Source organism: Lathamus discolor, chromosome 12 (assembly GCF_037157495.1).
Source record: "Lathamus discolor isolate bLatDis1 chromosome 12, bLatDis1.hap1, whole genome shotgun sequence".
Taxonomy (NCBI): domain Eukaryota; kingdom Metazoa; phylum Chordata; class Aves; order Psittaciformes; family Psittacidae; genus Lathamus; species Lathamus discolor.
Window position 1 is genome coordinate 6289042 of NC_088895.1, and position 10686 is coordinate 6299727.

Below are 10686 nucleotides of genomic sequence, written 5' to 3' on the forward strand. Positions count from 1 at the left end.
AGTCACTTGCACTGAGCGTGGATTTGTGACACGTTTGTGTCAAATCAGTGAAATCTCGCACATGTATATTTTGGTTTTACTTGAATGTATGAATGATCCGAACACCCAGTGACAGACACTGGATTTTACATGTAAAGGCAATCTATGTTCTAGAAATCAAAAGCCATTTGATATCATTTTAGCCAATAATCTTGTCCACGGGTCAAGATTTTTCAGCACCAAGGCTACAGTCTCCGGAGAGGAAAAGAACAGAGAGAAAACTGGCCCTAGAAAAGATGTAATAATGCTTTTTATTCAGCCTCCCACTGGAAACCTTGCCTCCGTGAAAAGCCAAATAAAAGCTGCTAAAGGAGATAGAAAAGCATAACAGTAGCTTAAAGCTGTGTGCTTCAAAGCTCTTCTCCCTGTTCCAGGGGCTGTAGGAGTCCTTCTGGTCTGTAGTCGTGCCATCTGCTGGTGGAAAGCTGCCATGAATATCGTTCATATAGAAACCCTGCTGAGCGACAGTTAAACGTGGGCATAAAAAAAGCAAAATTAATAATACCTAAAGTGTTCTGAAAAAAATCATATAAAGCCTCCCGAATGATGGCTCTGTTGTTTATTGGAGGCTTTACCTCGTGACAGTGCAGAGCAGGAGCACATCTCAAACTGTTAGGGGATAATTTGTTTTTCCATGGTAGGTTTGGGGTTCTTTGGGGGGTTTTGGGGATGTTTGGTGTTGGTTGTTGTGTGCGTGTCATTTAAAGCAGGCTGAGTTTCACAGTCACTGCAGTGGAACTGGGCAAGGCAGCAGAAATGAGGTTTAAAAGAATAATTTCTTGCGTGGGGCCTGATTTGATCATTCTTCCCTTTTTCCCCCAGCTTCTGGTGTGGGTCCAAGCAATTCCAACCATCTATGAATAAAGCACACCACCACCACTACCTCTGTGTTAGGGAATGAGGCGTAGAAGCAAAGTGAAGCCTTAGGTACTTTCTTAATTCAAGTATTAATGATGCCTATTATGGTAGTTGTGGTTGTCAAACTTTGTACAATCTGTTCTTCAGAGCTCCGTACCCATGCACCCCTCTCTGCACATACTGACAGAAGTATCAAAAGAGCAATTCAAGATGAAGGACTGAGAGAAAACAGTGCTGTAGCTTGATAACATGACACAGTAACTTTACTGAACTGTTGTGTTTCAAAAGCCCTGCTTACAGGTGACTTCCTCTTTCATAATAATGTCCAAGGGGTTGCAGAATCTTGTTCATAGCAGCAGCAAAGTGACTTGCAGGAAGTTTCTGGGGACACTCAGGGGACCTTGCTGGTTCCATAGCTACTCGGAGGGCTTTGCAGTGGTTTTCCATGCACTGCTTCCCGCCCTGCTCACACGGGTGCTCTGGCTGCTCTATAAATCCTTGAGCTGGCAAAGAGCAGATACCATTTTTGTGATTAAATGTGAGTTATGTTGACTAGTGCTTGAGTGCTCCCATCAGAGTAGCTGCTTGGGTCCTGTCCTGGGCCATGCCGAGGTCCCGGGTGACTTTTCTTTTTCGAGACTAAAGGTTTGAGATACGTCAGAAGCAAGGCACTGGAATGTGGGTCCTTTTTAAGCTCTTGGAAAAGAGGATGGCTAAACAAGGTCTTGACAAGGATTCCAGGGAGTACAAAAGCAAAACCCAGTAGAAGCAAAGGGCAGGCACAACTTTGACAGTTATTTTGCACAGTGTGCCAGCACTGATGTAATGTTTTTTGAATACATTCATGCAGAAAAAGATGCTGAAGACTGAGCCCCATGGGCAGTGTGGATAAGAGACAAAACTCAGATACTGACTGAGATGGCATTGCAGTATTTACATTCAGCCTTGTATTACCAGTCAACCTTTTATCCTGGCATGCTGCAGAATGTGAAGCATCAGCATTACCTCTGTCTTTATTTTAAGTAATTGTTATTACAAACCATGACATATGCCTGGTAACTTTCATGCTCAGTGTTGGATGCTGCTGTCTTGAGCAGATATAAGAGTCTTTTATAGCTTCCTCCCACCCTTGTTCCAGCCTTTTAAAACACTAACCACGCTTTGGTTACAACAGCCTGGCCACCCCATTCCTCTCCTGTCCCCTTCCCTGTGCTGCCTCTCTGTAGCATGAGGTACACTGGTGACTGTGCCAGGCTCAGAAAACACTTCGACAAACATGTAAGTACTGGAGCACAACAGAGTAAGTATCCAACAGCTGTACAGCACAGTACAGCACAGTGTGTATGTGCTGTGTGCTTGGTGCCTTCTAACCAAGTGACACATTTATTTAATGCAAAGGTATTTTCTTGGTACAAAATCTAGCAAGGAATTCTTCATATAAAACTGCAGTGCAGCCATGAGCAAATGTGATTGATGGAACACGTATGATGTACAGCAGAAAGACTCAGACTTTGATCCTGTTAACTCACTACGTGCCAGCCTTGCAAACCTGCTCTTATTTTCAGATTTCTGAGCACGTCTGCAGCATCTATAAAATGGAATTCTAGGTATGGAATGTGTTCTAGCTTGACACAGTACAAGGTAAGGTTGCTTTGTCACTCGCCTTTGGATATCATGGATGCTCTGTATGACATAGCAAGAGAAATTGTTCTTGCCAGGCACATTTTGCTGGGACCTGCGACTCCTTGGAAACAGGCACTTTCTTTGTTCCCATGTCACATGGATCAGGGAATATGTCTTTCATATTAAGACTGCCAAAATACATGTGCAGCTGGCCTCATCCTGTCACATACCCAGTCACCAACCCCGCATCAGTATCTGGAAACATCATTTATATTTTCTTGCTCTCTGCAATCTTGCATCTCCAACAGTCTTTTTAGAGAGATTAATGTAATTTCCAATGTGCGTGCTAGAAGCTCTATCCAGTAATGTACAAGCTGATATGTAAGAGAACAGAAAATTCAGCATACCCTGTCAGCTCACTGCCTCCCTGCTGCCAACACTGAAGGTGCTGCAAGCGAACTACTTACATTTCTTTGCAGTCTGAAGAAAATATATAGTTGTGCTATGCTCCAAAATATGAACTTACATAACTGGGATAGGAACAAGATACTTGCTGAGCTACATGGTCACTGAGTCTGGGTATTGGCAGCCTTCCATAGTTTCTGTTGCGTGTTTTGTCCTTTCCTATGCTGGGTTCATGGTTTGGGCGGTCAAGCAGTCATAAAATATTTGTTTTAGAAAAGAAAAAAGTGCAGCCAGAATAAACAGCACTGTGCTGATGGGCTTTTGCCAGAAATTCTATGCAATCCTTGAAGGTAAGTGGCAAGTTTCTTCACTGGCCACACCAAGTTAACAGTGAGCAGCAACATCAGTGCGGGCTGGAGTTAAAAAGCACTGATTGATAGACACTTGTTCTCACTGCCTGGCTGAGGTTTCTCTAACAGTAACAAGGAGGATGAGATCAAATACTAAGATTGAGAGCTTTACATATGGAAACAGCCATGCTTGCTTGAGCTAATCGTGTCTTTAACCTGTCTCCCTACTTCTCTATTACCAGAACCATTTGACTCATTTGTTGTAGAAGTTATAAAGGAAGTTCACACGCTTTTTTAATCAATATTTATGTAAGGATGATGGAAAGATTAAACACGTTACAAAAAAAAAAAAAAAAAAAAAAAAAAAAAATCAGTGCAGTTCCAGCCACAAGATGGAGCCAATACAGTACCAGGCGCCTCTTCCCAGCTGAAGAAAATGTTCCGCGTTATTTTGTCTCTAAATCCTGCAGCAGCTTTAAGAGGATTGTTCGCATCTCAGTTACTGAGGCAGCATTGGAGAAAACAAAACCCAGAAATATCTAGTAGTTAGGGTACAGAATTCATAGACATGTAATTCCAACCCACAAATGAAACTCTTACAGCTAATCTGATCAAGAAAAATAAGTCAGTGATGCTTCCTTCTTGCCTCTAAATAAAACTAGTCTTTAGATTCAGTTGCGTTCTCTGGGAGTTTACAGAATTAAATGAAGAGAAGAAAGAAGGAAAGATTAAGAGGAAGAAAAAATTAAAGGGTGGCAAGTAAGATCCTTGGGTTAATCTCACAGAATCAGGTGTATTAATGTAAGTAATAAAACAGCAGAGGCAGCTCCAGCACCTACTATAGTGAATTTAATACAGTAAAGGTCCCAGTGAGGACAGGAAGACAGGGGTTGCTTTGTACATTCCCCTTCCAGCAATCTTTTTAGAGACTTCTTAGATAAGTTATTTAAACAAAATTAATCAGTTAGGTCTGCCTGCAGTGTCAAGTTACAGTGCACAATCCTGTGTTCCAGCAGCTACAGAACCATCTATGTTTTCTACTTGTTATCGGTGTTCTCCTTCCCATTCTCAGTTACACTAGACTCCTACTAATTACAATAAGTATTTAGTCTCACTAATAAATTTTGTCCTTCTCCAACAGAAAATTCCCATGACCAACATTACTTTTTACTTTGTATAGTCATCTCAATGCTGCAAAGAAGAGTAAGCTCTTTAATAATACCTGCCTTCATGTAATTCTAGAGAACAGTGTGATGCCTTGAAGTTTTACCCTGCCCTGTTGCCTTCTGCCCTGTAAACAATGGGCTGGCTGCCACAGGAAGTCAATCCTCCTCATCAAAATAGCAAAACACCTGTAGCATTCATTTTATCTATTCAAACAGCTGAATGTATTAAAATAGTTTCTGTGAAGCTGGTGGATTAATAACAGATTAATGGTAACAAATATATTTTCTTACCATGATACAATCTAGCCTTGTCTAAAAACATCTACAAGATGGGGTCTGCGGTGTGGCCTAACTTTTTTATTAGACAAGTTGGGGCTGTTCAGCCTGGAGAAAAGAAGGCTGCGTGGGGACCTAATAGCAGCCTTCCAGTATCTGAAGGGGGCCTATAGGGATGCTGGGGAGGGACTCTTCGTCAGGGACTGTAGTGACAGGACAAGGGGTAACGGGTTCAAACTTAAACAGGGGAAGTTTAGATTGGATATAAGGAGGAAATTCTTTCCTGTTAGGGTGGTGAGGCACTGGAATGGGCTGCCCAGGGAGGTTGCGAGTGCTCCATCCCTGGCAGTGTTCAAGGCCAGGTTTGATGAAGCCTTGTGTGGGATGGTTTAGTGTGAGGTGTCCCTGCCCATGGTGGGGGGGTTGGAACTAGATGATCTTGAGGTCCTTTCCAACCCTAACTATTCTATGATTCTATTATTCTAAATTATGATGTTATTCCTTCCTAAAAGTCCATTTTGCTTCTATTCTGTTAAACATCAGTGATTTTCAAATCTAATTTGCATTTAAGCTATTAGAGAAACTTTACTCCGTGTTCCCAGTAAGTTATTGCAAGAGGTGTTAGAACTTGAAAAAAAACCCCAAACAAAACCAAAATCGGTGTCTGATATATCTGAAACACCTTCTGTAATTCAGGGAACATAACAGGCTCATCAAGATTTCCCCTCCATAAGGCTTGTCTGGGCTTTAAACTTTGCAATTCTCCTTGCTTAGAAAGAAAGGTGGGAATAGGCCAGTATTTGAGTTCTTGAAGTGGGAGCAGCAATTCTGAAATGCCTTTGGGGAGCCTAATGAAGAAGCAGTTGTATGCCTCGCAATTAACCAAATAGACAAATACGATCATCTGTCTAAACAGGAAAAAACAGTCCTGTGCTTGACAGGTACAAAAGCACTGCTCGAACCCACAGCTCAAAAAATCATTGGATAACTTGGAGAAGGATCTGAGAAGAGATATAGAAACAATTTAGAAATTGAAAAATGTGCTTCATAAAATGCTATTACTCAAAAGGACGGCTTGCTCTTCTATCTACACTGAGTCCAATTGTCTCCTCAGTCTTACAGCTGAAAGATAAAACTAAGTATGTTCAAGGGAGAAATAAGATGTATATATTGCTCAATGAGAGTAATTAATGACTGGAACAAGAACTTCACAATTTGTAGAGACAGGATGTTCTAGGATGTTTTTCTAAGAGATGTTCTGGTTTAAATGACAAGTAATATCAGCAGTCACATGGTTTGATCTTGCAGCAAGTTATACCACATGATTACAGTAATACTCTTGGCCCTGTTATCTGTGATACGATAGAACATGCTTGTGCTGGATGCCCTAATCTGGACAGGATGTAAAATGAGGATGCAAATATAAGTTTAGGTTGTAAGATGAGAAGCACACCTCTTGGAGGAAGGGAACAAAAAAAAGGAAAAAAGAAACCAAAGAACCCTAAAACAGAAGAAGTTTGAATCCTTGCCTTTAGCCAATTGTTTTGCATACATAGGCAAGTGTATGCAGAACGTGTTTTGACAAAACATCCATCAACAGAAAATTAATCTCTGCTTTCCTATGGCTCACAAAACACTGATTTAACTTCTCAGTATATGACTGTTGCTCGTACTTATTATCACTGTTTTCATTACTACTCTTCTATAAAGATGATTATTTTTCCTTGCCTTATATTTTCATTTAAAGATCAAAAGGAGTATATAATAAAACCTGAACCCTTATAAATTCCTATTACTGTTATCCTGCAGTGAAAGGTTTAGATTTCCTAGTGAAAGTAGATATTTAAATATTATAAAACCAAATTCTGGAAAAAAAATATCAAACAAGACCAACAACAACAAAAAGGCCCTGGCTACTCAGACATGCTGAAGCTTGAAGGGCTTCTATGCTGGCTAATTCCCTGGTGAACTTCCCCTTTTGGACAGGCCACTTGTATCTGTCAGTCTGAATATTAGAATAGAAAACTTTAGTTAACATCTGGGTTTGCTCATTTCAAAAGTCACAGAAGAGAGAAAAGTAGAACCTCCACAGTGGGGATAGAAAGAGCAATTCAGATTTTGCAGATGGTGTGTATTTCAGCCCTTTGATTACAGAGAACATATATACTCCTGAATTAGGTATCTAGAGCCGAGCAATATAATTTTTTCTACCTCACACCCATTTATATGTATATGAGCAGATGTCTACATCATATAAAAATCATGATACAGATTTGTTTGATTCACAGCCCTCAAACAAATTCCTCTACCTACTCTCCACTTGAGGATAGCTTGACATGTCTAGGTGTTTCAGGACAGCTGAGGGTATCACTTGATATTCCCTGATCCACCGAAGCAATAGCTTCCATCTTTTCTGGGCTTGCAGGCTTTATGCTGCATACGTAGTACATTTAATAGGTACCCCTGCTGGTTTCAAAAATCATCCCAAATAGAAAGGTACTCATTTGTTCACCTGAAATACCTCCCTATTCATGCAGATCCAGACAAGTAACTAAATCTGCTGTGACAAATACCGGTATAATTTATGACAGGCTGGTTTGCAATTAATTCATAATGTTATATGTTCATATTATATAATAAGTTTGATATTAATTTTGTCAGCTATTTCAATGATTACACTCTTTAGGCCTGCTGCTGCCATGTCCCAAAAAATAGATGCATATTTATTTTCCTTGGAGAACACAGTGTTAGAAACCTGAGTGACTGGGAAAAGAAGAGTCAACTTTTTTGTCTTTTTTTTTTCATTACTAATCTCACGTTTCTGCCAATCATATAGGAAAAAAGTTATTTGTGGTTAAAAAAGAAAAAAAGATTTTTCCTTAAGTAGTCTTTTTCCAGCTAAAAGAGCTCATAGAGCTTGACAATTCTTAGACAAATTGATTTTCTTTTTAATCTGGTTAAAGTCTCCAAACTTTTTTTGCCCTGTTTTCAGTATGGTTTTGTATGTTTTTGGATACAATTCACCTACCAGTTCCATTTCTAATGTGCTAAACCACATAGACAATGACTGCAATGCCATCTCTTCCCATTCCCATAGCCCAGCGAAGTCCAGAACTACAGACCATACCCTTAATTAGAATCCTAACAAGAAACAGCAACACCACCCCCTTGTATTACAGAATTATGTTTAAAGAGAAGTTTCACGATGCAGAGCTCACAACAAAAATACAGGCAAGAGCTGTCAGTGTCAAGATCTGCCCCATTAAAATGGTGTGCATTATATTACTGATGATGATTGTGATAAAATTAGGACACTACATTGGATTTAGTAGTAGTAGCGTGCAATCTGCTTTGCTAATGAAGACCAGAGCTCTGCTGTGAAAGGCAGACTTTGCCCTACGACTCTGCAATTTAAATAGTATAGAAATTGAGATGCAAGCATATAATTTTGCAATGCTTTTTGTTTTAAGTAATTTCACTGTCTCAGTGGACTACACACAGTACTGTCAGGTACATCATGCTGTATCAGAGGTTCATTCGTACAAGCAACCTTAACCTGCTACTGCCAGCACTGAATACATCCTTGACATGTCTTTATCGTAAAAAAGAGAGAGAAAAGGATGGTATTCTAACAGTGCAGCTTGTGTATTTGTTACTAGGGAAACAAACGGCAAAGAGAAAGAAACCCTCAGTGTCCTTGTCATTTGGATCTTTCAGTGGAGAAGCAGCGCTTGTGTTAAAACAATGAAAACATTGTTCAGCTTTCGGTGTCCTTTGCTGTCCTCACTGAATGACAGACACTTCTTTCTCCCCCTTGTCCATCTTGTCATCTGTGAAAAGGAGAGTTACTTCTATATTCAGGATTGGCCTTCTGGTTATTTTTTCATTCCTCATGTAGAGTTTAATTTCTGTTTCTGTGTAACCTGGTCAGTTCCTAACATCTAAACCAAGATCCTGGCATGTCTCTCAAGGTCAACAGGAGAAACCCAATGTTGCATTCATATCTGTAGAAAAGCATAGAAAGAGTGCTAGAAACTCCAAGTTTGCACTTCTTCATGTCAGTACTGAATGAGACCATCAGCAAGACTTCTGAGTGTGAGAGGTTCTGCAGCATTTGCCACATTTCAACATCACGACTCTGTGCAGCTGCAACCCATGAAGAAGACTGTGTACGTGTGGTACCATGGCCTTTGAGACTCAGGGGTTGTGTATTGCAGTGGAAGATGTGCCACCAGTTTCAGTGAGCCAGTGAGGTGTCAGTCCACCTAAGTCATGACTGACCTCACTGGTTTCGGTCAGTCACAAGGTATCAGTCATGACTTAGGCGGACTGCCACCTTATTATGTGGGGTGGGAGGAGTACCTGAGGAGATCAGTGTTGTTTTTATTGTGACTTTCTGCTCACTGCTTAATATTGCCCATTCCTAGTCCTGAAAAAGAGGATAAAAGTTGGAACTAGGGCAAACATCTTGAAGTATAATACTTAGAACTGCAAAATACAATGTAAGTTATACTGTTACTGAAAGGTTGAAGCAATTACTTCTAAAGCATACATACAGGAGTATTTTTATAGGCAACTGAGTGGCAGCTGCGTAAGTAAGGGTTAGGATCAGCCATACAAGACAGTAAAGCCATCCATCTGCTCAGGTATCTTTCAACTAGATAAAGAATTGACCAAGAAGTCTATCTTGTTATGGGAAAGGAGTAACAAGCCCCTCAAAATGAAATAAAAGAAACAGCTTGTTACAAATTTGTAAAAGCCTTTTGGGGATACTTTCAACTTTTAACAGGCTGGAGCTGTTTTTTAAGAAGTGTTTCATGTACTCTCTGCACTGTATCAGATTTAATGTAACTTCTCTGCTAAACTACACCACATCCCTGCCTCTTTCTCCATTCCAACTGTTAACTTTATCATCTCACTCATCTGTGGGAGCTGGATTAGGCAGCTGGATTCAGTACACTCTGAAGCGTAGCTACATCAGAAGGATTATCACCTTTCCGCTTCTTACAAGACTACAGCTACCAGCACTGGAGCCAGAGAGATGTTTGGAATTGCAACAGAAGTCCTGCTGGAAATACTCTCACAGATGTTAGTTTCTTTCTGTTTCACTAAAATCTTTCTTCAATATTGTGCAAGTGCAACTTTTTTGAACTATTCGTCAAGAATGGCCACCAATTAAGATGGAAGAAGCATACGACAAAAGATGTATAAACATGTGAATTATATTAAAAAATGGGTAGGCAGAATAAGATCAAGCAGCACATGGCTTATTGATTATAGGCACTGAATTGGAATGGATTCTAGTTCTCTTGTATTCTGTAAAGCTGCAAAGGCAACAAAAGCCCCCTTATTGATGCTACATTTCTGCAGCACGACAAAGGAGCCCTGCCCCGGGCACAGCTGAACGGCAGATCCTGCATGGGCTCCCTCAGTCTGGGTCTCTGTACCCTGCCCATGGGAACAGCCGAGCACAGCCAGAATAAACCAGGGACTGGCTTTTATTTACTTTATCAAGGAAAACACGATCATTGCCAACAGACCTCAGATGCTTCAGGAACTACTTCAATGTGAGTTCTAGTTTGGTTTCATTAATCTTCAAAATTATTCTTTTATACCTTAAAAGCTGTGTATTTTCTGTATAAGCAATGAGCTCTTCCCCAAACTCCCTTTCCAGAAACAAGTCCAGAGGAGGCCACGAGGATGAACAGGGGCTAGAGCACATCCTGTATGAAAATAGGCTGAGAAAGTTGGGGCTGTTCAGCCTGGAGAAGGCTGTGTGGGGACCTAATAGCAGCCTGCCAGTACCTGAAGGGGACCTATAAGGATGCTGGGGAGGGACTCTTTGTCAGGGACTGTAGTGATAGGACAAGGGGTAATGGATTAAAACTTAAACAGGGGAAGTTTAGATTGGATATAAAGAGGAAGTTCTGTACTGTGAGGGTGGTGAGGCACTGGAATGGGTTGCCCAG